The 25,801-nt window shown below is 42.4% G+C and overlaps 1 protein-coding gene across 6 annotated transcripts in view; it reads right to left on the bottom strand.

Moving 5' to 3' along the window:
* The window catches only part of EPS8 (EGFR pathway substrate 8, signaling adaptor), a 141,007-nt gene extending 117,688 nt beyond the window's left edge, over positions 1–23,319 (bottom strand). For 3 of the 6 annotated variants that reach the window (XM_080391797.1, XM_080391798.1, XM_080391802.1), the window contains exon 1: positions 22,242–22,745. The gene's annotated coding sequence lies outside the window, so the exon portion shown is untranslated. Of the gene's footprint in view, positions 1–22,241; positions 22,746–22,812 lie in introns of those variants that run through there. The other 3 variants (XM_080391799.1, XM_080391800.1, XM_080391805.1) reach the window with 2 other exon arrangements.
* Between the last annotated feature and the right edge of the window lie 2,482 nt (positions 23,320–25,801).

Here is a 25,801-nt window from a genome sequence, read left to right as displayed (position 1 = left end):
AAGGGAAGATGCAAATTAGAGCTGGTAACTAGAATGTTTCTAGAGGAAAGAACAAAGCTAATACTGTCTTTCAGAGCTCTGAAGCACCGAAATCTAATTTAATGCAAAAAAACCCCAAAAACAACAACAAAAAAAACCACACACACACAAAAACAAAAAAAAAAGCACACTAGTGATGTGTGTTTGTGGATAAACTTTCTTACGAGACATAAGAAGAAGAGATATGGCAGAACACTAAATATGCCCTTCAGAATCAGAAGTGGAGAGATACCTTGTTATGTTGAAAGAGGGCAACATTGGCCCGATGAAGACAAATACTTTAAAAAAGTTTCTACTGGATTTAAAGCATAAGAGAAATTTTCCTTCAGAAACAATCAATAGACCTAGAAATGCAAAGCTGACATCTGTTTTATTAAAATGCAGACATCCTCAGGAGATTAAGTAATTCTGCATGGTCTCACATATCTAAGGATTCCTAACACAGGATTTAAATGGAAGATTTAAGTCAACTTAAGAATACATACCAAAACCACATATATAAGTGGCTGCCACTTTCAGCTTTGCCCCTTTCTAGCAGATGGAAACATCTACTATAGGAATTTTGTTTCTAATATTAATATTACAATTAAAGTTGCAAATTTGATCAGAACAATTTACAGGCTTAGCATGGCAAGACAGGCTTATCAAATGAACTTTCAACCTACTAGTCTGAAAAATACTCTTCCCATGAAGACAAAGCACAGCAGTCATCTTATTGAAAGTTTAACCAGCGTATTACTGAAAGTTTAACAGTCTAAAAATTAAGTTAAAATGTATTTACAGAAATGTGAATTTTAGAAGTATTTATATTTTAATCAGAAAAAGTAACATTCTGCTTGGCTAATGATCTTTTCAAGCTTTAAACTCTACAATATTATGATTTTATCTTTTTTTTTTCCCCCTCTCCTATTGCAGGCTTAATTTAATTAAAATTAATTCAATCTACTGGGCCCTCTAGGAATTGGACAAACATAACTAATATATTAGGCTAAAAAGTCAATCTTTGATTAATGGGCTGAGGCAACTCCATGGGGACCCTCAAGTCCTTAAAAATGTTAATCCTCGTGTAAGTGTTGTGCCTTCAAACTCTGGGCTCTTCAGTGCAGGCACACTAAACTCTTTCCCCACCCAAAGGAAAACAAAGATGTGGCAATTCTCTGTAAAGAATTAACAGAATAATAGCTGGATGTACAGTGAAAAGGTTCTTTGTCTTGAAAGGCATAAACGCATCTCCCTGCATAAGGGATGGTTGTGTGAACTGGAGCACTGCTACTTTACTGTTACTTTAAAAATTGCCTCAGGACCTCAACAAACCATGAGATGGCAAGGCTATACACCAATTTATTAAGTTACTTCAGAAGAATGACGCTCAGGCCAGGATTTTGACATTCTAAGTTTTTCCCTATAGGAAATTAATGTAGATGCAGGATGACTTTGAGTACTGCAGCAGAATGAATATAAAGCATTCAGACTGTGCACATCATCTTCTACTTGAGACTAAGGTAGCTGTTCCACTGAGAGATGACACATTCCACCTACAGTATAAAAACACCTAAAGTACTTGTCTGTAACATAAGTTTTATCATTTATAGCATTCATAAATTAACCCAGCAAATATTTGCTCAGTAGCGATGTTGGGCCAGCGACTTCACAAGATCCCCCAATCTACCCTTGTGAAAGCATTTGAGATTAATATACTCCACAATCTGTAGAGCAAACAGCATTAGAGCAAATTCTCTTGGGAAAACTAGGCAGGAAGAGACTATTTTTATAGAAATGGGAGTTTAAGTCACTGGGTTAGTTTTTTAACCACTCATTATTTATACTGATACCAGCAATGGTGGGATGGCTGCTGAAGAGACCAAGAAAAAAAAAAAAGTTTTGACCACAGTGTTGTCAACATGCAGCTGGGAATTTAAATACCTCCTCTCTGTTCCTGCACCAAGTAGCAATAGCGTGGCAAAGCTTTGTCCCTAGAATGCTACCAATTTACATGAAACTGCCAGAAATGAAGGCTGCTTTCACTGGGCAAAACCAAACACAGTGGGCACAGAAGGATTAAAAAAAAAAAGAAATGCTTATTACCGAGCTGCAATAATACTGCAGCAATAGGAAAATGGAAATATTATGTTTAATCACCTGTCTCCCTGAGAAAAGTAAAAATGTTTTGCATACAAGACTTACTCAGAGACATAACAATTCACAGAATTAAAAACACGACATATTTTTCAGTCTGATTCTTTTCTAGGTACTTGAAGTGCATATTTGTTTGTGCTGCAACCACACAATGCTGATATAACAAAGAGACTGTCAGCCCTGTAAATCATATTTTTAATTTCCAGTGAGACATGATTATGTGTTATTCAGGTTACATGTGGATTCTTCTTGACAGCGTGAAAGCTCGCAGTCTTCTAGCCAGGCAGGAAAATAATAATTTCCCCATGTATCAATGCTTAGACAGTTCCTAAAAATCTAACTTTATCTTGGCATATTGTTTTTTAGAAATCTGCAGATCCTTTGTGATTTGACAGTTCCCAGTATTATTTTCACTGTGAATCTCCCTGCAAAAACAGGGCTGAAAAATCACATTCCTCTGTCACAGCCCAAGGGAGAACTTCTCTGAGCCACGAAGCCCAGCTGAGCACTTCCCAGCACAAGCACAGGGACACAGCACCAGATGCAGGAGACCTCTGCTTAGCTTGTACCTAACAAGGAAGAAAAGATTAGTATTGAAGAGCCTGCACTTCTTATTTTTCCCCTTTGTAAGCGGCTACAAACCCCACATTTCACTCCATTATGTTCCAGGTTAAGCAAGGCTGAGGAAACTAGGAAGGGGTTGGGCAAATGTCTCCTGGTAAATTTGCATGAGGGAAGGGAAAGATCTATGGCCTTACACAGTTATCCTCAATCAGTGTCCCAGGGGTATACACTATACCTGTTCTACCTAACTGAATGGTTATTTGCATTCAAGTCAGGACTAAGACGCAAAGCACCAACAACAGATTTCTAATTATAACTATGTAAAATATTACCCCACTCCCAACTATCAAAGATCATAAAAGTGAAGAAACAAGAACTGTGCACATGCACAATAACTCTCTCCTCCACCTCCAGGAAAGGCAGAAAGCTGACTACAAGCTTTGTTTTTTGAAATACTTTCCATTTGCCTCCTCTTCAGGAACACTTACAGAGAAAACAAATTACCTATGGCTTCCAAGTTGGCAACAGGGCTGGTCTGCAAACATGTCTCAGCATAAGGCCTCAGGTCACCATCCTACATTTCTTTGTATCTCTAGCCTTGAGCAAGTTTAACTTGTTTACTAAAACTGGCTCTAAAAAAAAAAAAAAAAACCAACAAAAAAACACCAACAAAAAAACCACAACAAAACAAAAATAACCCCCAAAATCTGTAGAGAAATATTCTCCGAGGGCAAAAAGGAACTGGAAGTTTTACAGTATTAGTTGAGAACTAAATTCCCCTCTGTGCTTTGGAGTGGGGGGAGGAAAAAGAAGAATCACATCATGATATCCTTGCTAATGGAAGCTATGGGGTTTTCCACCCCCTGAATTAGGAAAATGGCCTCTTACTTATCACAAAGGCATGGAAACCCCACCACAAGCAGGGCCCAAAGGCAGTTTGGGTTCAAAATAGATACATCTGTTCTTCATTTTTTTACCCCATAGGCACCACAGCCACCACTCAATGCTGCAAATAAACTGACGATGAGAAGTAGGCAGTAGGAAGCTACCAGCTGGAAGTGAATAAATATTTACAGATGTCCCAACATACCTAGCAAGAAGCACACAAAAGTTGGATGTAGCAAGCTAGTGGGATCTGACCATGGTGAGAAAGAGTCTTACAAAGAATTTTTGGTATCATCAACTAGTCCGGGCACACCTTGACCACAATGGGCACGTGAAGTACACCCACAGCCAGGAACAGGCGTTGCTGTCCCTCCTAGCCTCTCTTCTCTTTCACCCAAATGTATTCCAGAACGTGAGACCTGCTGCTGTCTACAAACAGCTCACAGATGGTGCTAAACCCCTCAGCTAGATTGTAAAGAAACCCATAATTCAATCCAGCTGCAAGCTCAGAGAGGCACCCAGCCCATCCTCTGTGAGCCTGCCTGTGCTCTTCTCTGATGAGTGTTTGGGGCACCAACAGGGTTGGTCCACAGCCCTACCACCGAATGAGTGGTAAAACATCATTCAGAATAAGAGAGAACATCTTACACAGAAGAAAGAGAGCAGCCATCACATTCTTGCATGTGGGAGATGTCCGCATTTTAAAAAACAAGACCCTTTTGATTAGAACTCAGTTTAAAAAAGCATAAAAATCAGAGGGGAGAGAATTATTCTTACTAGAGAATGTAAAAATATTTACATGATGGTTCCTAACTGTTCATCCCCATCAAGATTTCCTCCTTTCCTTTAAGTGCATATGCAGCCCCTTTAACATCTGTTAGCTTCTTAGGAAAGGGATGATGAAAAGGAACTGCTTGAAGCGCCCTGGACAAGGTCCGGCCCCCAGGGCACTAACAACAAAGGTGAGATCTCACCTGTGCAATGCTCCAGAAACAGGACACCAGCCGCCAGTCACCAGAGCTGCTGATGTCTGCCTGGTTTTAAAGCACAGAGAAGGCAAAGCAACTTTCAGGAGCAGAAACCCAGTGGTGCAGATAGCCCCTGCCCTGCCCCTGCACCCAGTCGGCTGGGTGTTCATGCATCATGCTCAGCTCCTGCGGTGTCCCCTTCCCACAGCCACTGTGCTGATGGAGGGAGACCAACAGCTTGGGCCAGCCCGTCCATCACTGCCATCTGTGCCTGGGAAGCTCCAGAGCAGCATCTCCAGCTCTCACTCAACACAGAGCGGGAAGGAGGGCACAAGCAAACGGGACACAGCAAAGGGAGGCAGAGACAGAGCGAGGGATTACTTTTTCTTAGTACACCAGAGATATTTTACTGGAGTTCACAGATTTAACACATTTCAAGAGGACTACTAGAAAAGTTCAGTGAAGTGTGCACACCTAACTCGAGTCCCAAATGGGATATACAGTGCCCAGTTACCATAGCAACTTTCCTTTCAAGGTCCAGGACAAGCCAGGTTCCTGATGCTCCCCACTACTGCAACTGCGAGAATGAAACGGACAAAGTAACAATATGTCAATAGTTACCTTAAGTGCCTGAAAAAAACAAAGAAAAACAAATAACAATCTTTCACTTAAGATCATAAAACCACTTCTTCCCCTCTTCCCCCCCTCCACCCCCAGGAGGTCAAAAGAAAACCCTATGCACAACAGATATAAAAAATGAGAACCCAAATGGGGGGGGGGGGGGGGGACGACACGGGACGGGGGGACAGGAAGAATTATCAGGGAGAACAGGATGGTCCCCATGAGCTGAAAATTTAACATACAGCACACCTCCATCAGATGAAAGCACGTTCCTTTAAAACATTATTTAGCCTAAGAGTTGTAAATACGTGTAATGCCTAGTGCAGTATCTCAAAGGCTGATCAGGTAAGACCTTTAAGATCAGGTCATTACTTCATACAGGAAACATGACTGTACTTGGAAGAGAATTGTCATTCACTGTTTAACATTAGTGCTTTAGTAAGAGAATATTTCAGTATTAATCCAAGCCAAAGTCTCACCACTGTGTTACAGAAATTAATTTTGTTAATTGCAGCAGCATTCTCTTCCAAATCACCGAGCTGCAGACTACTTGCTACAATGAAAATGGCCTTCCTTTGTGTTTCTGCAAACATCCAGCTTATTTATACTATGCCTGTTAGAAATTCCTCATACCTCAAATTTTTTCAACTGATTCATCATTTCCTTTTATTCAATGTTTAAACTTGATGTGAAGAGATTCTATTAATTGTTCAGAAGCATCCTCATTTCGATGGATGACATTTTATACTATTCCTTTAATTATTCTTGCAATACTGACGTGTGGCACCAGCAAAAAAAGCTGGCAAAGTTTGCCTGCCTTTGGGATAAATGGGGAAAAAAATTACATCTTGTTATCACCACAGAGGGAAAAAAAAAAGCTGTTGTTCCTGTAAACTATGATTCATTGCATTTTGGGGGTTTGCTTTTAATTTATTTTTAAGGGATTTTTAACAGCTGTTTTTTATTCAGGAAGTTTAAGGGTTGCAAAACTTCCTTTTCCTCCCAATATCATTTTATGTCAAGAAAAGAAAAAGCCTCCAGGACATCACATTGGAGGTTGGCAGAACTGTAAGCCTACCTTAAAAAGTAGTTAAGCAGATTGTCACAACTCATAGCTTGTTAGAGAAAAATGAATGGGTTATCGAGAGGCAGCATGAAGTTGCACCTAGTCTGTCCTAACCATTCCCATCACCTTGAAAGTCACCTTTGCACTCCCTATCAGCCATCAGCTTCAGACAAGATCATTGTATTACTGCTGCAGCCTGAACTCTATATAGAGAAAAATAAAAAGGTTAAAACAGGATTAATTTATAACTGTATCACTTGAGTTCTGTTTACCAACTGATGGGCTAAGCATTTCAGAATGTGTGATCTCTAGACATTGCAGAAATGTTAACCAGTGGCATAACGGCATGACAGCATCAGAATTAAGGCACATCTACAACTTGCTGAGAGAAGGGAAGGGGGGTGGGTAGGGGAAGAAAGAAAAACTTGAAAATCACACTTTGTCAGGTCAGTTTTACAGTTTTCAAAATGCCAGTTGTTCATTTTAGCACAGCATTAGTCTCAAACGGCGAAGGTACTGTCAATCAAAATACTCCTATTACGAACAAGTTCTGGGCCTGTATTTAGGCACGGGAGTAAGAGAAGAGGTAGGGGAAAATAATCTGTTCTGGGAATATACTTAGATATAATAAAGTTGAAGAATAATGAAGAAATTAAAATATATGGTTTCACACACTACAGCCTCATAAGAAAAGCAGTGGCAGTGTTACATTACGGGCAAGTTACAGCTCAAGTCATCCAGGGACTCTTTTCGTCTCTTTCTGCTCTTTTGGCACCCAGCCCTTTTAGATGAGAAAAGGTACCGCGTGCTGGAGGTGCTCCTATGCCCCAAGTGCTTCAGGTCTTTTATAGATAGATGGAAAGTCGTGGCCCTCATTCTACAGGTCTGTATTTTTAAGAATCATTTTGCATATCCTCAGTGTTTGTGTGGACTCTTCAAGAGCCATTACAGAGGCTTAACTTTCAGTCAGAGCTTTGCATCTGCCCTCTTAAAAGTCTAATTTCTCAAATGCTCATCACCCCCTCCCCAAACAACTTAGGTTCCTCTTGACAGCAAAAGTTAATACCTTCCATGGTATAACCTTCAGCTAAAGTACTGTATCCTTCTATTAAACTTTTATCTTAAAACAGTGTTTTCTTGAACTGGTCAAAAACACCACAACCTGTTTTTAGCAACCTGTAGGCAAAGTGCCCAACACCTCTTTGAGCTGCAATGCAGCTTTCACCCCTAACTGTCCAAGCCCTCGTGACTACAGTTACCTCTTCCTTTACTCTCAGGAACTACATTTGAATTTGAATACTGGTGCCTCATGTTTCATCCCTGTTAGACAAACCAGCATATCCATTTCCAGCACTAGTAAGTTTAAATGAGTAGTGACAGTTTCCAGTCATGCAGAAACATAAGCAGACTCAGATGTCATCCTCAAAATGGTAACTGATTTGAGAGAGAGCATCACAGCCGAACTGCCAAAATAGGGGTTTATTTTTAAACGACTCATTGAAATCCAGGGCAGATCAAAGGGCCTGATAGCAAAAAGAATATTAGGAAAAAAACCCACCATATTTAACGTGTTAGCTAACATGTTAGAATCCTCAAGAAGATAAAGCAATTTTAGTTCTGAACAAGAGCACTTGTCTTTGTGAGAAAAGATAACTTATTATTAATTCAAGATAAAATCACTGTACTGGAGGTGAGCCAGTTTATTGTTTTCAAAGACTTAGCAGACTGAAGTCAAGATAACAGAAGAATCCCAGAGCTTTGCAGAAGAGGGATAAAAGCTACAAGCTCTAGTTTCCCCGAGAGGCGGCCCTGACATTCCCTACTCCAGACCTCTGCTACCACTGTCATAGCCCCATCTGATATCATGGCTGATGATTTAATTTTTCACAGTCATTGGGGCAGTCATTTTGCTTTCACTATTTAGTAGCTAGCCATACAGGTCTGCAGCCAGTGCAAAAGGTCCAGAGACTGTAAAAATATATGGAAACAAACCCAGTTTCTTTTGCTCCATCCATACGGTGGATGCTATGAAAAACACAAGGGTTCAAAAGCAAGACAATTAGTGATGTACTTCCCATTTCATTGTTAGCTGTTACAAGGGTAAATCTAGATAGAGAAAAAATTGAAAACAAATTGAAGTGCCTCATGGCAGTGAACCTTGCAGGCTCTCCTAACTCTCTGTCACATACTTAAGTTTTTAATGGAGGTGAAATGAGCCTGCATACATTACCATTCTGCTCACTCCCTAGTCAACAGCCCCTGCTTCTTCATCTTCACATCACTTACCGCCACTAGTACACCTGCCTCCTCAATGCCAATACTGAAATAGGACAGCTGATTCTTCAGCCTAGCAAGCAACTGGAAACGGTGATGGATTTCAACAGAGAAGAGCTTAGACAAGTTTTTACTGTAAAACTTGCTTAGCTTTGTTTGAGGCAGTACTGAGTAGTAAAATTGAGGTTGAGCTGCCATATTCCATTCATTAGCTTCAGAAATCCTCAATCGCCAACCTTGCATGCAAGAGATCTCAGCATAAAATGAGTAGCCCCAAAGCAAAGATGTTAATCCTCACATCTACTTCACAAGGGTGCAGGAAGCACCCAAAAGGCATTAGCTGTCATTAAGCACTCACATCAATCTCTGAATTTCCACCTACAGCTGAACAGAGTAAAATTAGAATCAACCTACATGAAACAATGTACTGCAGCACTTTCAGCCTCTTCACAACATAGTCTAAAGATGGTAGCACTTTAAGATTTCTTTGTAGTTCATACCGCAGTGACATATCAATGAGAGTGTAATTCCTGAGGACTGCAGAACATCATTAAGGATCATTAAAAAGAGACAAGGGAGACCATTAGGTAGTTTCAGATCCTCTCTCTCTCTTTTTCTTAACAAAAAAAAAAAAAAAAAAAAAAGAAAAAAAGAGGAGAAAAAAGAAGAAAAGAAGCCCTCTCATCTCAGATGAGCAGAGGGTTTTTCTTGGTTTATTTGCTTTTATGTCTGGAGTTAGATATTGCCCAGAAGAGTTTTCATGAAAACATAACCCTTTTTTAAAATAGTACACACTTCAAACAAACTGTGTGTTTCACAGTAAAGTGAAGACACAAAAAAATAATAAGAATGGTGACAAATTCTTCTAAATTGTTTCCAAATGATCTAAGTTCCTATTAATAAAACAGGCACCTGAATTTTCTTAGCATTTTTTTCAGTTTTTTTGTTGTGCATTGCTGGTATGTTTTTTAATGGGATTTTGGGCCACAAGCATTTAACTTAACAGACAGACAAATTGTCCCAGTGGAACACGTAAGTATTTCTACTTCAAGATTTTGATCCTGAATCAGCCCTCTCCCCCACAGCTGAAGGCAACTCCCTCAAGAACACTGCTACCAAGTGAACAGTGAACACCTCCAACAGGGCTAAAAAATACCTTCAAACTCACCAAGGCAGGTCTTAGGCAATTCTCAGTAAGTTTTGAAACAAAAGATTTCTGTTCACTATATCCAGTGAAAGGGGAGAAGACTTTTTGCTAAGCCACAAACATTTCAGTACTACTGTACGCCACAGCCTCTGGCTCCATCAGATTCTCAGCACATGAGCTGTATCACCGTCTGGAACATATCAGCTGCTCAGGACAGCGATACGTACATTTCCTAGACCTGGTTTTCCTAGGAAAGACACTAGATCTAGATGAAAACAAGCACGCAGCTATTGTAAAATTGGAAAGAAACTGAAAAACTATCTGTGCAGGATACGTACACATATTGTCTTCAAGGCATAAATTGGGAAAAAGCAAGAGAGGACTAAAGCCCTGCATTTTCCTCTGCCAAAGCAATGACTCAGTGCATTTCTAGGAGCTCTAGGGGAAATATGTGTCCAGAGTGGACAGTGCACATTTAGATCAAGAATGCTAATCACATATGGTTTCAAATCAGCAAGTGCAACATCACCACCCCAATGCCTATGAAAAAAACAAATTTCTGTTACAACAAAAATGATCTCAAACTCCAGATCTGCATCATTTTTAAGGTCAGTTGATCCCTGAAGGCCCATATCTATCACAGGGTAAGAACAGGGGAATATCTAGAAGTCTCTGTTATTTTATGTCATCATGACAACACTGCCTCAAGACATTTCCTCATTGCTGGAAGCAAGACTCCCACGCATGGAGCACATAAAAAGCAAGGTCATCTGTGAAATTACCATGCACTTTTCTTTACGTCCTGAGGAAGTCACTGCACTAAAGCTCTGTGAGGGAGGTTTTAAGACCAAGGAGGACTTGCACTACTTGTGAGACATTCCCACGAAGTCTTTGTGGATTCAATTTACTAAACTCCCTGAAGTAACACCTGTGAATCTTGTTCAGTGGCAGCTGTAAGGGACACACATCCACAGAGAGAAAATGGTTATGGGAAGTACTAACACAGCATCCATCTGGACATCCCTGCCACCGTACACCACCATCTCCATGGTAGGAAGGCCCTGAGTCTCTCAAACATTAAGGTGAACCTATACAAGAGCCTCCTCAACACTTTGAGGGATCTCTCCCACAGGACAATATAGCCTTTAACTCTTAGAAACTGGTTTGCAACCAAGTGTCTCAGTCTGTCATGGGAGCAAGAGATTATTATTCAGAGAAGTATACAGTGATTAAGAAAGTGATCCAGATTTATGCAATTTATATAGTGAAGTATGAAGAGAGAGAAGTACAGACTCCAGGATCATCTGCTTGTAGCCTCTCGGATTTTGGGGAGAAGGTCTATATGTAGAGGAAGAAATCTGTATTGCATCTGCTATGTGCCAAAAAAAAAAGAATTTTTAATATATATAAAAAAATACAAACAACAGCGTCTAGAGGGTAGCATCACGTACTGGCATTTACACAATCCAAACACAGAACCACTAAAAAAAAAAAATAGCTAATGTACTTAGCGAAAAAAGCCCATGTTTGCCAGAGGCAGGTAGCTTAAATTATTGTGTCCATCTTCCTCAGAGAGGAAGGACCAGAAATCTCATTTTCTATTTTTCTACCAGAAATAGGAGGGCAGAAACTCTCCTCCTTCATATACTCTGGAGGTCAAACTGGATGATGTAATGATGCCTCATGGCTTTAAACAGGTTTTATAGATTATCTGACTTAAAAATAGACACAATGTTTAAATAATAAAATTCTCTGGAAATGGAGTGCCTATTACAACAAGCCTCCAGTCACTGGCTAAGAATTGGATGAGCTATGACCATACGAGTATTTGTAATAAACCAAAGGGAAAAATCTTAGGTAGATAAATTGAAATTTCATCCCACTGACTCTGAAAAGCAAATAGTATGCATTGTTTTCTATATAGTCTGCTTTAGCTAGATGCAGATCTCCAGAAAAGCGTGCAGACACCATACCTACGTTGGGTACTGGACCCAGTCTAGCCATGGCAGTAAGGGCTTCTGTCCTCACCCAAGTAAGGACTTCTGTCCTCACCCAAGCAGCATGGAGTCCAGTGTCCCATGCAACTGTCTGTTTCTGGTACTGGGAGAGTACAATTAAAATCAGTTTGGACATGCCTGCACTGTCCTGACATCTCTGCTGTAGGCACTCCTCTGAATAATTTAACTCAAAGCCAGTTACCGTACAATAATTGCCAGAGGTCATGCCATCATGGTTCAGATGAGGACCTGAATTCATTACATGAACCAATGCACGCGTTGCCTTTCTGCTTCCCTTCTCAAGTACATGGCCAAAGGAGGAAGTACAGGAGAGAGGTGCTCTCACCCTGTCTAGGGAGCTGCTTCTTGTCTGTTACACCATTGTTTAACTTGTCACAAGCACAAGCAAAACAATACAGCACAGCAAACCTCACCAACTTGTATGAATGGCCTGGAAGTCCACTGGAAATCACTTAATGTCGTGAGCCAGCGAGTACAGAACAACAGGAATCAGATTACTTTGCTCGTATGTTTTCACAACAGCAATTTCATTTTATTTATTATGATAATTCATAAAGCACCATCAAATACAGTGTAGAATCTCTTATAAAAATAATTACAGTCTAGTAATGCAAGATCTCATCGAAGCACACCATTAATCCCTTGACAGTTAGAGAATGAGCCAAATACTTTGTGCAAACGGAGGACTCACAAGGTTTCAACACACACATTTCCTTGCACTTAAAATGTGCAAGGAGAAAACCTTATTAAAACAGCATTTCATATTATGCTTTAAATGATGGCCCCTTAGGCAGATTTTCTGTACTTCAAAAGACAGCTATTATACTACTGTATGTTACAGTTTAAGATAACAGAAAAAAGAATTCCTATCAAATTGTTGTACTGCTGTATGTAGGGAACACAAAATAGTTTCTTTTTCCCCACAGCCCTCAAGAAAACCCAGACTTTCATCCAAAGCGAGGTGCCACCAGTCTCACACAATAGAGAACAGCTTTAATACAACACTATGAATTGTCTTCCACTTTGCTACTGAAACTATTTTGAGCAGCTAAAGCAACATTTTCTGAACCTACTATCCAGCACTTAGGACATCTCCATACGAGCTTCAGGGTTATGCTATCTAACTCTGTGTGTTTCAATGGCTTTGTTTCTATGCAGAAGGACTTTGTGGTTATACACTTCATGGCTGTTTTTAAAATAGGATTTCTCTAAAAGTTAAAAAAAAAAACAAAAAAACACACCACCAAGAAAAAAGGCGGCTGGTGCTTTTCTTCCTGCTGTTTAATGATGTTCAAAGTTGTCTGAAAATTTGCTTACACGTAATCATAGAAGACTGAATCAGTTCCCTGCTTTGTATCATTTCTATTTTAGAAGCCCTTGTAGTGCAGCCACCACGAAATCATGCCGCCCATGATCCAGATTCATGCGATCTAACATGTTAACTGATTCAAGTCTTCATAATTAGAACTGATCCAGAAGCCAACAGGAAACATCCCTAGCAATTTAAATAAGCATTATACTAGATACTAAGAAACACTTAGAAACAGATCACTTGTTATAGGCAGTTTGACAGCCTGACTTAGTAAACCAGAACCCTCTAAAAATCACCAGAAATACCTAACAACAATGTTCAAACTGAGGTCTCACAACAAGCAGTTAAGAATGCTGAAAGAACTCACAGAAGGTGTTGTGCTCTTCCAACTTTTTCCATCTTATCTCAGATGTTTACAGTAAAAAGAACAGAGAAGTTTTCTTCAAAGCACAATTATTATCAATCCTCTCCAACATTCCAGCAGCACAATATTCTTCTTATAATGTGACCGAGTAACTCCCTCAGATCCTCAGGAGATGTTAGCAAAATAATTGTTCCCCCTCAGTGTTCTTTTCTTATTACTTTATTTTTTTCTTACCCTCATTACTTCAGGCAGAAATGACTTGGAGATATTATCATCCGTTTACCAAAACAGAATTCCCCTGCAATTATTTTCTTTCAGGTTAAAGTTTTACAATTTAATTGTACATTAAAGCTAAATCTAATGATTTTCTACCTGGCTAAAACTGATTGGCCCTCTAAGTCTTCAGTTTAATTTTCCCCCCTTTCTCATTTTGCTAACTCGAAGAGAAATGAGTCTACCTTCAAGCCTGTTGGAATCAATCTTCCTTTCTCTTTCTCACAATTTATAAGTCAGAGGCTTAAAAAGTGCTCATATCCTCTTTTAACAAGCTGGCTCTGTGAGATAAGCACACGAACATTAATAAAAATAGCTCAGCATTAAGGCATGGATGTTTTACAAAAGTAGACCTAAAAAAAAAAAAATCCTAAAGGGTAATTGTGATTTATACCACGTCTTTTTTCCTATACTACCAATTATCAATCATCTCTAAAAGATCCCTTCTCTTACACACCTGTGACTTGTAAATGCTGGCATACTGCAAGAAAGGGTTTTATCCTTTCCCAGTTACGGACTTTTTTTTTTTTTTTTTTTTTAAAGACAACCTTCACAAATACTTCCTAGCTGGAAGCACAGATTCTCTCAGCTCAGCTCTCCCACACATTGTACCTTGGTATGGTCTGCACCATCACTTTTACCACCACCCTCAATGTCTCCAGTGTTCATGAAAACTCTGTCTACAGCAATGATACCACAACCACCAGCACTGAAACTTTTACTACTGCAATTACAACAAAGCAGCTGGTGGTAAGAATAATAATAATAGTAGTAGTAGTAATAGTAATAATAATACTACTTAGCATTTATAGGTTGCTTTATATTTTCAAAAGGCTGTATAAACAAACATTTGCTAATTAAGCCTCACAGACTCCTGAGAAACAGATACATTTTTTGTTTATTAATAGGAAAACTAAGGCAAAGAGACAAAACAGCTGTCCCCAAAATCAAGATCTGTAGATAATTTTAAAAAAAGGAACTGAGATCTCTCTGGACAACTCAGAGTTCTAAAAGTACAGCTTAAAATACCCAAAGAATCCGATGGGACATAAACTCTCATGCTCTGTGTGTCCACCCCCTCCAGAAGAGTCAGCAAACACTTTCCCTGGGAAGATGAGCTCAGTGCCGCCAGCGGCTCCATCCAGCTACTCGCCACGGCGGAGCACAACACGCTGGCCTGCACAGGCCAGCAGGACCCTCTCACCTGCCAAAACCCCCGCCTGGAAGCCTGAGCCCCTCTGAAGAAGCCAAACTGTTGGTAAGCTGCACAAACCCAGCTTCCATCGCTCTCCACCAAAACTGGGCCTCAACAGCAGCTTGCTTCTCCTCCGGGGCTATGTTCTGCTCTGTCACTATTTAAGAAATATATGAACACTTCTTTTTCTTGCACATCAACATTTAGCTTTAATATAAAAAGTGAGAAAAATTGTACATTCTAAGCAGAAAGGAACAAATGCCACCCCGTATTGAAGGCACTTCTGAGAATATCTTGCATTCATATTCAGTAAGACATTGACTGAACTGACTTTTTGTGTGTATATTAGACACCTCGCTCACACAGGGAAAACAAATGCCTACACACACTCAAACACCTCCTATTCAGGCCTTGAGTTCTAGAACTGCTTGAAGTGAGCTTAGAATTATTGCCTAGACAAAATACACTGTGTTAAACCTTTAGAGACAAAGATTCGACTATCCATGTAATTTCACATAGGATATGTCCCACTGAGATCAATGGATTTGAAATGCATTTCAGAAGACACTGAAATAAAGACCGATGTCACAAAAAGGGGGAAAGAGCCATTCTGGAACAAAAAGCTTTACCACAAGCATTCTGCAAAGCTGGACACAGAGCACTATGTGCAACCGAAGAGTGAAGAAAAAAAAAAAAAAAGGTAGGTAAAACTTAGGGATAAATAAACAGAAAGAAAAAAAACCAGGAGACTAAACTTACATCAAGACTCAAGAGCAGGACTGACCACAACATGGAAGGTGGTGGAGAAACACGACTCAGGCAAGTGGAGAAGGAAGGAAAACATTAAGAGCTCACCCAGGGGCCAAGTTGATCAGGGAGAAAAACTGAGACCAAAGCTGAAGGTAAGTGCAGCAGTGCTTTAGCACAGAAGCAGCCATGAGAAGGGATACGGTGACGGCAATGGAGAAGCTGTTTGTTCCTCAGCAGTAGTAGGACATTCGTCACACAGATGGACACTAAGGTACAAAGACCAGATTCCTCACTCTGTCTTGCCCTCTGTACATGAGATAGCACTAAGAGGCTAATTACCAGTTAGCCCAGATTTATTAGCCATAACGAAGTTTACAGCTAAAATAGGAACCGACTCCACCCTCCTACCTCCCAGCCCTCTGCCCTCACCCCTGGATGATTCTTCATCCTTAAATACACGAAGAGAAGGAAACAGAGGAGATGAAACATTACACTAAGGTTCTCAGAGCATGGGAAGAATTGCAAAGCAATAAATTATTCTAGAAGTGGAAAAGAGAATAAGTAATACCGCTTTGGGAAAAGTGAGCCTGAGACGACACTGAAGTGCAAGAAGAAAAATATGTATTGAAATACACAGCCTGACACCCAATTCTGACTGTGAAACATAGGTCTGTATTTATATCTTCAGCCAAAGGCAGTATAATGCATTCATTGGTTTCTCAAGACATGTGTGCAAAGCTGAAAATTACTTTAGGGGCACATCTATAAATGACTGACTTTTCCATACCATTTTTAAAATGGCACAGAGGATCGTCAAGCTGAGTTTTATTCCAAGTTGATATCACAAAGTCCTTACGATGTACCTCAATTTCATTGCATAGCCCTTGCTGTATCATTGTCATATGCACTCAGTTACAGTGAAGAACTCAACATGCAAGATGAATGTCTCGCTCTTTGTACAAAGGTCTCACATTAACACGCTCAGAGTTATAGAACTGCCTATTCAAGATTTTTTTTTTTTTAAATTATGACGTAGACTGGGATTCTTACAGGCACTGAACTCTTAATGAATCCTTGCATCAACCAGATACCTAACTCCCTGAAACACCAAGTGTTAAACCTCTCATGGATCAGAAAAAGAAAGTTTTCTCAAGGCTGATTACTCCAAATTATATTCTACACTGGAAACAAAGAGATCTTTGACTCAGGAAACATAGAAGACAACACCTCGGACACACTGTGTAAACAATCAAAAAGAACAGCGGCACCTAAGGAAGGAAGAGTATACCAGTACAAAGAGCAGAGTCCTCAGCCTTCATGAAAGGCGCATTCAGGGCGGTGAATTAACATCAAGCCCTCTCAACCACCCCAGAAGAAAGTGCTCATTAACCAAAGTTCACCTTTCAGGTGAAAGACAAATCACTAGGAGCATTAATCGAACAAATCGCAGCTAACATCAAATTCTACCTAAACACTGATAAAATTGGGATAATCTTGTATCTCACCATGCATCTGCAAGTACTGAAAAGCAAATGGACTTCTGTGATCTCATGTGTTTTTCATGTTTTTTAGATCAAGTTTTACGCAGCTGATTTGGGAGGTATGTTAAATATAAATTTCCCTTTCCTAATGGGTCTGGATGTATACTAATAAACAGCAAAAAGGTACTGCCAGCATCTCACTTTCAGCTTTTCTTCGCACTAGAGGCCATTTCTGGAACGCAAGGGGGAGGAGAAGGGAGTACTGACGGGAGAAGCAGTAAGCCCAGTACCTGCTTTTCTACTTGGGTCAAATCTTTAAAAAATGCTTTTTTATGCAGGAGCAGAAATCAAATAGAAACAAATTCCCATGAGTCACCCCTTTATTTTCCAGTTACAAAACATTCCTGAGCTATAGACATTAAGGCTCACAGTGATACTCTTGCACTAGGTTAAGTCTGAAGCATCCAGCTACAGCAAATTCCAGCCCCCTGCCCCAAGAACCAGCTAGCTATAGCACCTTCACAATTAAGTCAGCTCATTACAGCTCCTCTATACTCATAGAAGGCTTGAAAGAAGTCAGATGTTCCCTTACCTGCAGTGGTAATCTATAAAATCCAGAAAATCCATAAGCGGTAAAATTTTGGATTATTAAAAGATAAATCCTCTATCTCACCTAAACCCATTGCATTCTTAGAAAAAACAAACAAAAAGCCCTATTTGATGTTACCAATCATCTGTAACACCTACTCTCACTCAGCAGATACCATTTTGAAAACAGTGAGGTTTTTTCTAAATGATGAAATACTCAAAAGGTTTCACAGTATTAGAGGACAAGGGATTCATCATTTCACAACCCAGAGTTTTATACAGGTTGGGATTCCTGCAGCATTGTTTTTCTCCTCTGTAGTTTTACAGAGAACACAGCAGTTCCCATGGTTGGTCCATATGCCAGCTTGAGTGAAGCTTTGACCATAAATGCAAGTAGAATCCCCTGTCACTTGATCAGTAATGAAGATGCTTGTTATGTGTTAGAAAGCTACACAACAGAAAACCCCACAGAAATGGTTAATATAAGGAGAGATGTACAAAATTCTATGGAAAATACTAACCCTGCATCTTTGAAGCTAGAGACATCTGCTATCTTTGTCTATCCAGAACGCATAAGGTTGCTGAAGTCTATTCAGAAAGAGACAAAAGGTAATAAATGCAAAGAAAGTAATTTGTAATTTGCTATTGCCACTTCAGATCTTAATCCTGTGGAGATTCACAGCATGAGTAACTTTAATTACTGAGACACTGGCATAGAGAGGAAAGGAAGAAAGGACTGGAAGCGTTCAACTAGTAGCATTCAAGGCCCTGAGTTGGCCAATATTTAAAGATTTTACTAAAACTGACATTACAGAATAAAATCAAAGGCACGTGTTACTGATTGTGGTCTCATGGTCACAGCTCAAAATGAAAACAGGGCCCCCAAAAGCTAATGCTAACAACATTTCCATTTGTAACTGATTCATTTTTTATCTCCCCAGTGTCCATGACACAATTAAAAACAAACACCAAAAAAATCCCTCCCCACAAAACAGATGCGAAGGTTGCGTCTTCCCACATCATCATGACCTTTCCAAGAAGGCTGTGACTAACCTCACCAGGCAGCAAAGAGAATTACGTAGGATCTCCGAGCAAAAACACAAAAAAAGACACTTTGTCTTACCTTTCCATTTCAGTGAACGAAGAGCTCTGTTTTGTAAACAGTTACGCAAATGTTTTTCTACACACAGACACCAAATAGCCTCACTGACTTAGATGAAACTTCAAATCATAACTAAGTTCGTTTAAGGGCACAACATGGAGAAACCCGGTAGTCACTCAGGACTGCAGTAACAGCTGAAGTTCCCGGCAAAATGAGATCTAGGGTGGGAAACTGAAATTCCTAGGTATCGGGGTGAAATCAAGATCTGTATAAACCTATGACAAATTTGATGTGTTGGATGAATAAATTAATGGATGAATCAGAATCTAACTCTGTAGTTGAGATAAAACAGCAGCAGTTACATTCCTCTCTGAAAGCACGAATTCTGGTTTCTGTAACACAAAGCATTTAATACAGGAAAAAACTAGAGAACTAGCACTGAAAACCAGAAATTTGCCTCTTAGTCCTTTTTTTTTTCTGTTTTTCATTTCAGTGTGAAAATATATATAAACTACACTATTAGTTTAGTTACCAATGGTATTTTTGGTGACTTACATTTTTTTCCTCATAGTAAGGCCATATTTACACAATACCTGCTAAAACTTTATCTCAGCCATCATGCTGCTCCCTGTACCACAAAACAAATACTGTGGCTTCAAAATGAATTCAAAGCCATCTAAGCATGATGTTGATTAGCCTCCTTGGGAACCCAGCTCAGGACTAGAATGATGAAAACCCTGAATCCCTATGGACAAAGGGGACACAGATTCAGATGCTGTTAAGTAAGGAAGCAAGAAGAAAACCTGGTTTCAAACGACACGCGAGAAACAGACCCGTCCACATGTGGAAAACATACACACAAGCAAAGCACCTTTCCAATTCTCTTTGAACAGAGATGATGGGTTTGGGCCACACACACTGTACCATAAGCAACACAGCTCTGTGGTGTTAAATGTCTTTTCTTTCTGGCCACCAGCCCCGCAGCAGAGAGAGAAGAGTCTGGAGGGGTCACAGACCAAAGGGCTCCATTTTTCTGTCTGTTACAGCTGAAAGCTGTGTCTTGAAGAAAATCTTGTACCTTTGACCATTCACCATTTGAGAAGACAGTGTGATGCAGGAATTGTAATTAAAAGTATAAAAGCAACAAGTGCTAGACACTGAAATCAAAGTTAGTAAGCAGTTTATTGGCGCAGTTTTCATTGTGTGGATTGAAGTCTTCTGTTATCTCACTGTATTAGCTGAAGTGAAAGTTCTTATATACTTAATCTACTTTGACCCTTAGGGCACCAATTATTTGACTTCAAATATTTAGATTTTAATAAGCTTTCACCTGCAGGGGAAAAAATGCAGCAATTAATGTGACTGATTTGCCATTTACAGCTAGACTATGGACAGAAAGAAAATCAATCATATTTTATGAATTCAGTTGTCACCAAGTGGAAACCTTCTGTATTTTTTTCCATCTGTGCATTTCACAGCAGAAGTAAGTATCTTTAGATCAATCCTGTCCTCTCTATTATTCCTATATATAACCCAGCACCTAATCACTATTGGGTGTTGCTGCTTGTGGGGTGTTACCTACCTCCAATTAAGTCTAATGGGATACTTCGGCTGCTTTCAAAATTACACGCAATCAGAAATATTCATTCTGAGCTACCAGAAGGCATAACACCATACCGCAACCATTATGAGTATTTGATGATAAAAGCTAGTTGAACAATTAAACTCCAAAGCCACTTACATTTCCAGTCTCCCCCAGTAAAAGCAAGCAGCAGCTCCGACCTGCTTCCGTAGAGCCTTGAGCACAGTATCTCATTACCTGACAGTACCCGTATGCAAATAATGCTATGCTCATTGTGAATCAACACGAGATATGCTGCGTCTCCCTTACACCCTGGAAAGCCTGTAAGCTCCTCACAGTCCCCACCGCTCACGGAGAGCAAACCACCAACCCATTTGAAGCCTGGCCTCGGGGAGGACCACTTCTCAGAGGGCAAGGGCTGCAGCATTTCCGTGGGTACTCCACAGAAAGCAGACCGGTCACACAATGCTGATTCAGTATTTCCAGTTGCTAACAACGAAAATGGTCATTTTTATATTGTCCCACATAAGCAAATTTTGTAGCTGACATATAGACATTGCACAATCATAAACGAGAAGAAAGATGGCCAAAAGGAAGGGAGGAGGACCATATTTTGATGATGAAGGAGAGGCACAATGAAAACACGATCTACACCAGAAAGACACGCGAGATCCATCATTTGGTTAATATTTCATCAGACACAACGCAGAGCAGTAATACTTTTATCTTCAGTACTTCATTTTAAGTAAACAAAGCAGACTCCACAAAGGTCATACTGCTGCATGTCTATAACTCTGCAGGGTACAAAACCCACCAGCCAAGGCAAGGCACAGTTTTTGAGTGGGAGGGTTGGTTCGCAAACAACATCCTTCGGAAAAACTTGCTCCACCCTTCTGTTGCCCACTCCTAGCTGGCTTGAAACTGATTCAGTGGAAGCTGCAATGCCTTGCTTCACATGGATACTATGCGGACCTGCTGAGCTTGGGGGGGGGGGTGGAGGTAGGGGCACCTTAGATCATGCTGCAAAATACCACAAACCTCTTTTCCACCGTGTGCCCAGGTCATCCTTCACACAGTGGTGTGATGCAGAAGGGAGCGCGTGTCATGGGGATGAGAGGGGGCAGGGGGGCAGAGAGAGGAAGAACACCTGGGAAAGTTAGCAGGTAGATGGAAAGGGCTGAGCAGTCGAGGAGATGGAATACAGCAGGTCAGAGCACCGAAAAAACCCGGGCACGCAACAGGATTGTCCCACCTGACAGCGGCCCTTTGCCAGCTCCCAGCAATACAGCCATTGGAAAAGCTAGCTTCACCACCGGGGAAAGAAAAACCACAATAAGGACAGCAAGCTAAGTCACCTGGTAGAAGGTGAGGGGGGAGGAGGAGGAGGATGCGGCCGAAGGCACAGGCAGGGACGCTGGGCAGCGGCAGGGACGCTCAGCGGGCCGCCCCCGGGGCCGCGCCGCGCTGCCGGTGGGGAGCCCGGCGGGCACGGTGCGAGCAGGTGTGGCGGCGGCGGCTCGCCTTACCGCGGGGGGGGGCGAGCAGAAGATACGTGCACCTACACTCACACACGGGCGTGCACGCACGGCGAGCTGCCCCTGTGTAAAGCCGGGGCGCAGGGAAAGGCTGCGGCAGCGGGCGCCGTCCCCGGCCGCCGCGGGAGCGCCGGGCGCAGCCGGGGGCCCGGCAGGGAGTTTTCCAGCGGCCCCTGCCCGGGCGGAGGGCGGCGGCAGCGCCCGCCCCGCCGGGAGGCTGGGGTTCGTGCCTCGCAGCTCGCCACGTTACCAAGCCGGGCGGTTGCCCGGGCGGCTTTGAGGGTCGCGGAACAAAATGGGGGGTCGGCGACCGGGGGAAACCCCGCCCGGCAGCCCCTTACCTTCCTGGGCGTCCTCCTGCCGCGGGCGCGCCGCGCAGCTCCGGGGTGGGGGGGGGACGGCGGCCGCAGGGCTCCGCGCGGGGCCCCGGGGCTCCCCGCCGCCGCCGGGCTCCGGGCAGGGCGGGCGCGGGGTCGCCGCTCGGCGCCGCCAACAAAGTGTCGGAGAGGCGCGGGCAGGGCGCCGGTCACCGGGAGCAGCGGCGGAGCGGAGCGCAGCTCCCTCTGCCGGCCCGCCGCCCCGCCCCGGCCCCAGCCCCGGCCCCGCCGCCCCAGCCCCAGCCCGCGGCCGGGGCGGGCCCGCGGCGGGACAGCGGGGAGCGCCCCGGAGCCCCCGTTGCCCCCCGGCGCCATGAGGGCTGTGCGCGCTGCCGGGCCGCGCTGCCGGGCCGCCCCGCCTCGCCGCCCGCTCCCTGGCGCGGTTTACAGGGCGCTCACAAAAGGCAAAGGTACTGCGAGCAGCTCCCCGGAGCTGGGCTGAAATAGGGGAGTTGTTTAATGGGATCGTAAGCCTTCATCAGAAAAAAGAAAAAAAAAAGGGGGGGGAGGGGGGGAAGTCACACACAAAACCTACCAAGACTCCAAAGCAAAATTCCCCGAAGAAGCAGATGTATCTAAACCACCTTTGGAATGAGCGGGCTACGAGAACAAAAGTCCCCCATCCTCACTCGAAATCCCAGCTGAAATCTCCCAGCTGTTTATGTTGTTTCCATCTGGCACCGCATTCCTCCTGGCCCTGACAACTTACACGTGGCTCTCACTCGGGCACAGGGGAACAGCCCCAAGCACACACACACTGCTGGCATGCTTACAGGTAGCCAAAGTCCTGTTGCAACGGTCAGATATCTGCATTGGGCCACTTCCACTCCTAAAACTGCCCTGTTCCCTGAGAATGTCACTTTTCACTGCTTTCACTGCTTTCACTTTCAAATCAGTTTTTGTCTTTTGTGACTCCAGAGGAAAGCTAGAAAACATCAGTCTTTCAACAGCATCGGACAGATGAGAAGACACACACCCCACACCCCCCTTCAGGTAGTACATAGGTGAGCTCATCTGACTTTGAGGTTCCCTTCCCGATTTTTGATAGGATTGCATTGTCAATCCTGAAAGACTTTACAAACCTGCTTAATTATGTTCCCAAGTCTCCCTCCAGGCTTCACCAGGATTCCTCACAAAGATCAAAATCAAATCTAGACCAAACACAAAGGCATTCCAGGACTGAGCCACAGTTCCCCAAACATACCAACAGGTCCTTTATGCTACCAAGTTTCTGTGACTGCAGGCCCTCTTCGAGAAACCCGCAGAGGAAAAGTATAAACTAATGAAAGAGCAGCTGCTTGCTGAAATTTCCACTCAGTTCCAAGAAATGGGACTTGGCAGGTCCTTGCTTTTTATAACACTCCGTGACTCGTTTGCAGAGGCAGGTGAAGTCAGAGGCATCACTGCCAGAGCCGTGCCCCTGACGGCTTCTCTGGAAGGACACAGATTTCCCCTAACACTTTGTAATAAAGAAGAAGGGATGATACTGCCCAGCTACTGTTTGCAGCGGTTCGGTTGCTGAATCTCTTCTCAGGTGGTGCTATCCCACCCTTGTTTTGCAGCAAATCTTCGGGAGAACAAGGTCTGAGCTGTGCAGCCTGATTTCGCCAGGCTGGCCGGGAGGCTGGGAGCTGAGGCCGCAGGCAGTGGGCAGGCATCAGCCTCACTGCAGGCTCCCCTCAACCGGGCAGGAGAGTAACCCGAGCACACAGACCAGGCTGGGAGAGGTGGGGCCTCACTCCGTGATTGCTTAGGAGTTCACCTTCACCCTGCTTAAAAAAAAACAAAACAAAACAAAACAAACAAAAAAAAACCACCACAAACAAACCAGAGAAAAGGAAAAACAGTTCCTTCCTGTCCCTGAGCTGACAAAGCCTCTTGTCACGCCGCATCTTCTGCTAATGGTTCCATCTCTGCTGCTTTTTCTGGTCCAGAGGGTCCGCCACAAAACAGGAAAGCACAAAGAAATCTTGTGAAATAATGGGGGGAGGGGAGCGCCGAGTCCACTTTGATGTACCTAAACAAGCAATGAAATGCACAGATACCACACACTTGTTAACGGGAAGTTTGTTTCCAACAAACCTTCAAACCTTAAAGAGTCAGATTATGGAGGGGTCACCTAGGTCATTTGTGTGAATGAATGCTTACAGGAACACCGACATCTAAACTGACATTTCCAGTTTGTATGGTATGCCAGTCACCATACATCGGCTCCCTAGGTAAATAATAATAGTAACGTATTCATAAAAATGCTTCCCCCATGAGAGGCGGAAAGGAATATGACAGATGCTACTAAAGAAAAGGTTGGGGACTGCCTCAGCTCTGGGCAGGGATGAACAGTGCCTCTCTTCCCCCTTTCCTGGATCGCAGCCCAAGCCCACCCCCTGCTCCAATTCCCTTTCACAAAGGACAGAAGAGAAATGCAGGAGACTCTGGTGGGCTGATATTTTTGTTTGCTTTTAGAAGAAACTGTTTAAAAGGAACAGAGATAATAAAGGAGAATGTGGAAAGAAAGTGGGACGCGAGGATGAGAAAAGGGCAAATGGAAGAATAAATGGGAGAGACAAAGATTTGGGGAAGAATAAATTCTATTTCTGTGCTTTATCAACTTTTCTTCAGAATGTGTACAGTAGGTATGGACATTTTTAAGATTATTTGATATGATGATGAGGCTAATATCACTGCAGATAGGAAACCAGAACTTTTTAACACAGGGGATGAAGAAGAGATTTCATCATTATTTTTCTGTTTGGGGAAAAGACAAAATATGCCCAAAAATTTCCTTCTGTTGTAGAATAACCTAAAGATACTTTCCGTGCTGGGAACCTGCAGAATGACTTATACACAACAAATGACTTACACAACTGTCTGGCAGACCCAGCAGAGTCTGTTTGCTGGCACACACACCCCCTCCTCCACAGAATTCAGCCAAACGCCGTGGCCTGAGCCAGTTGCAATCTCCTTTGCAGGTGTACACAGGATGGAAGGCATGGTGCGGGGAACCATCCTGCAGGTTCATGGGGCTCAGCCGTTGTTGAGGATGCATTGAAAATAGATGAGCAAGTGTTCAATTTGTACAGTATTGGCTACAGCAAGCCTGGGGATTTAAGATTAACTGCTTGATACTGGAATTTCCACTCTCATTGAAAACAGACACTACTGTATCCATAGAGTTTTCAGGAGAAAAATATACAAAGCAAGCCTGATTCTTCTCGTGATTTTAAGGCACGTGCAGCTACAGTGAGAAACAACAGAATTGTTCCTCATTTAGGATCATAAAAATGTGAGGTTAATCCAGAGGAATCCACAGAAAATGAGAGAAACAAAAGAGACTGGCTATCTTCCATTCTTTATGCTGTGAAAAAGAAAAAAGAAATCCCAAATATGGGAAGTACTCTTTTGCTGCTTAGGTAAAATTACATAAAACATTTTGCATAAAGGCTAAACACGGTTCTATCTAGAAAACAATGCAGGCCTGTGGATCTGAAGAATAAGTATAGAGATTCTTCCAGTCCCAAAGTCAT

This window comes from Falco punctatus (assembly GCF_963210335.1).
Source record: "Falco punctatus genome assembly, chromosome: 6".
In the NCBI taxonomy this organism is placed as follows: domain Eukaryota; kingdom Metazoa; phylum Chordata; class Aves; order Falconiformes; family Falconidae; genus Falco; species Falco punctatus.
Note: the sequence above shows the minus strand (reverse complement) of the source record. Positions and strands in the feature narration are given on the sequence as shown.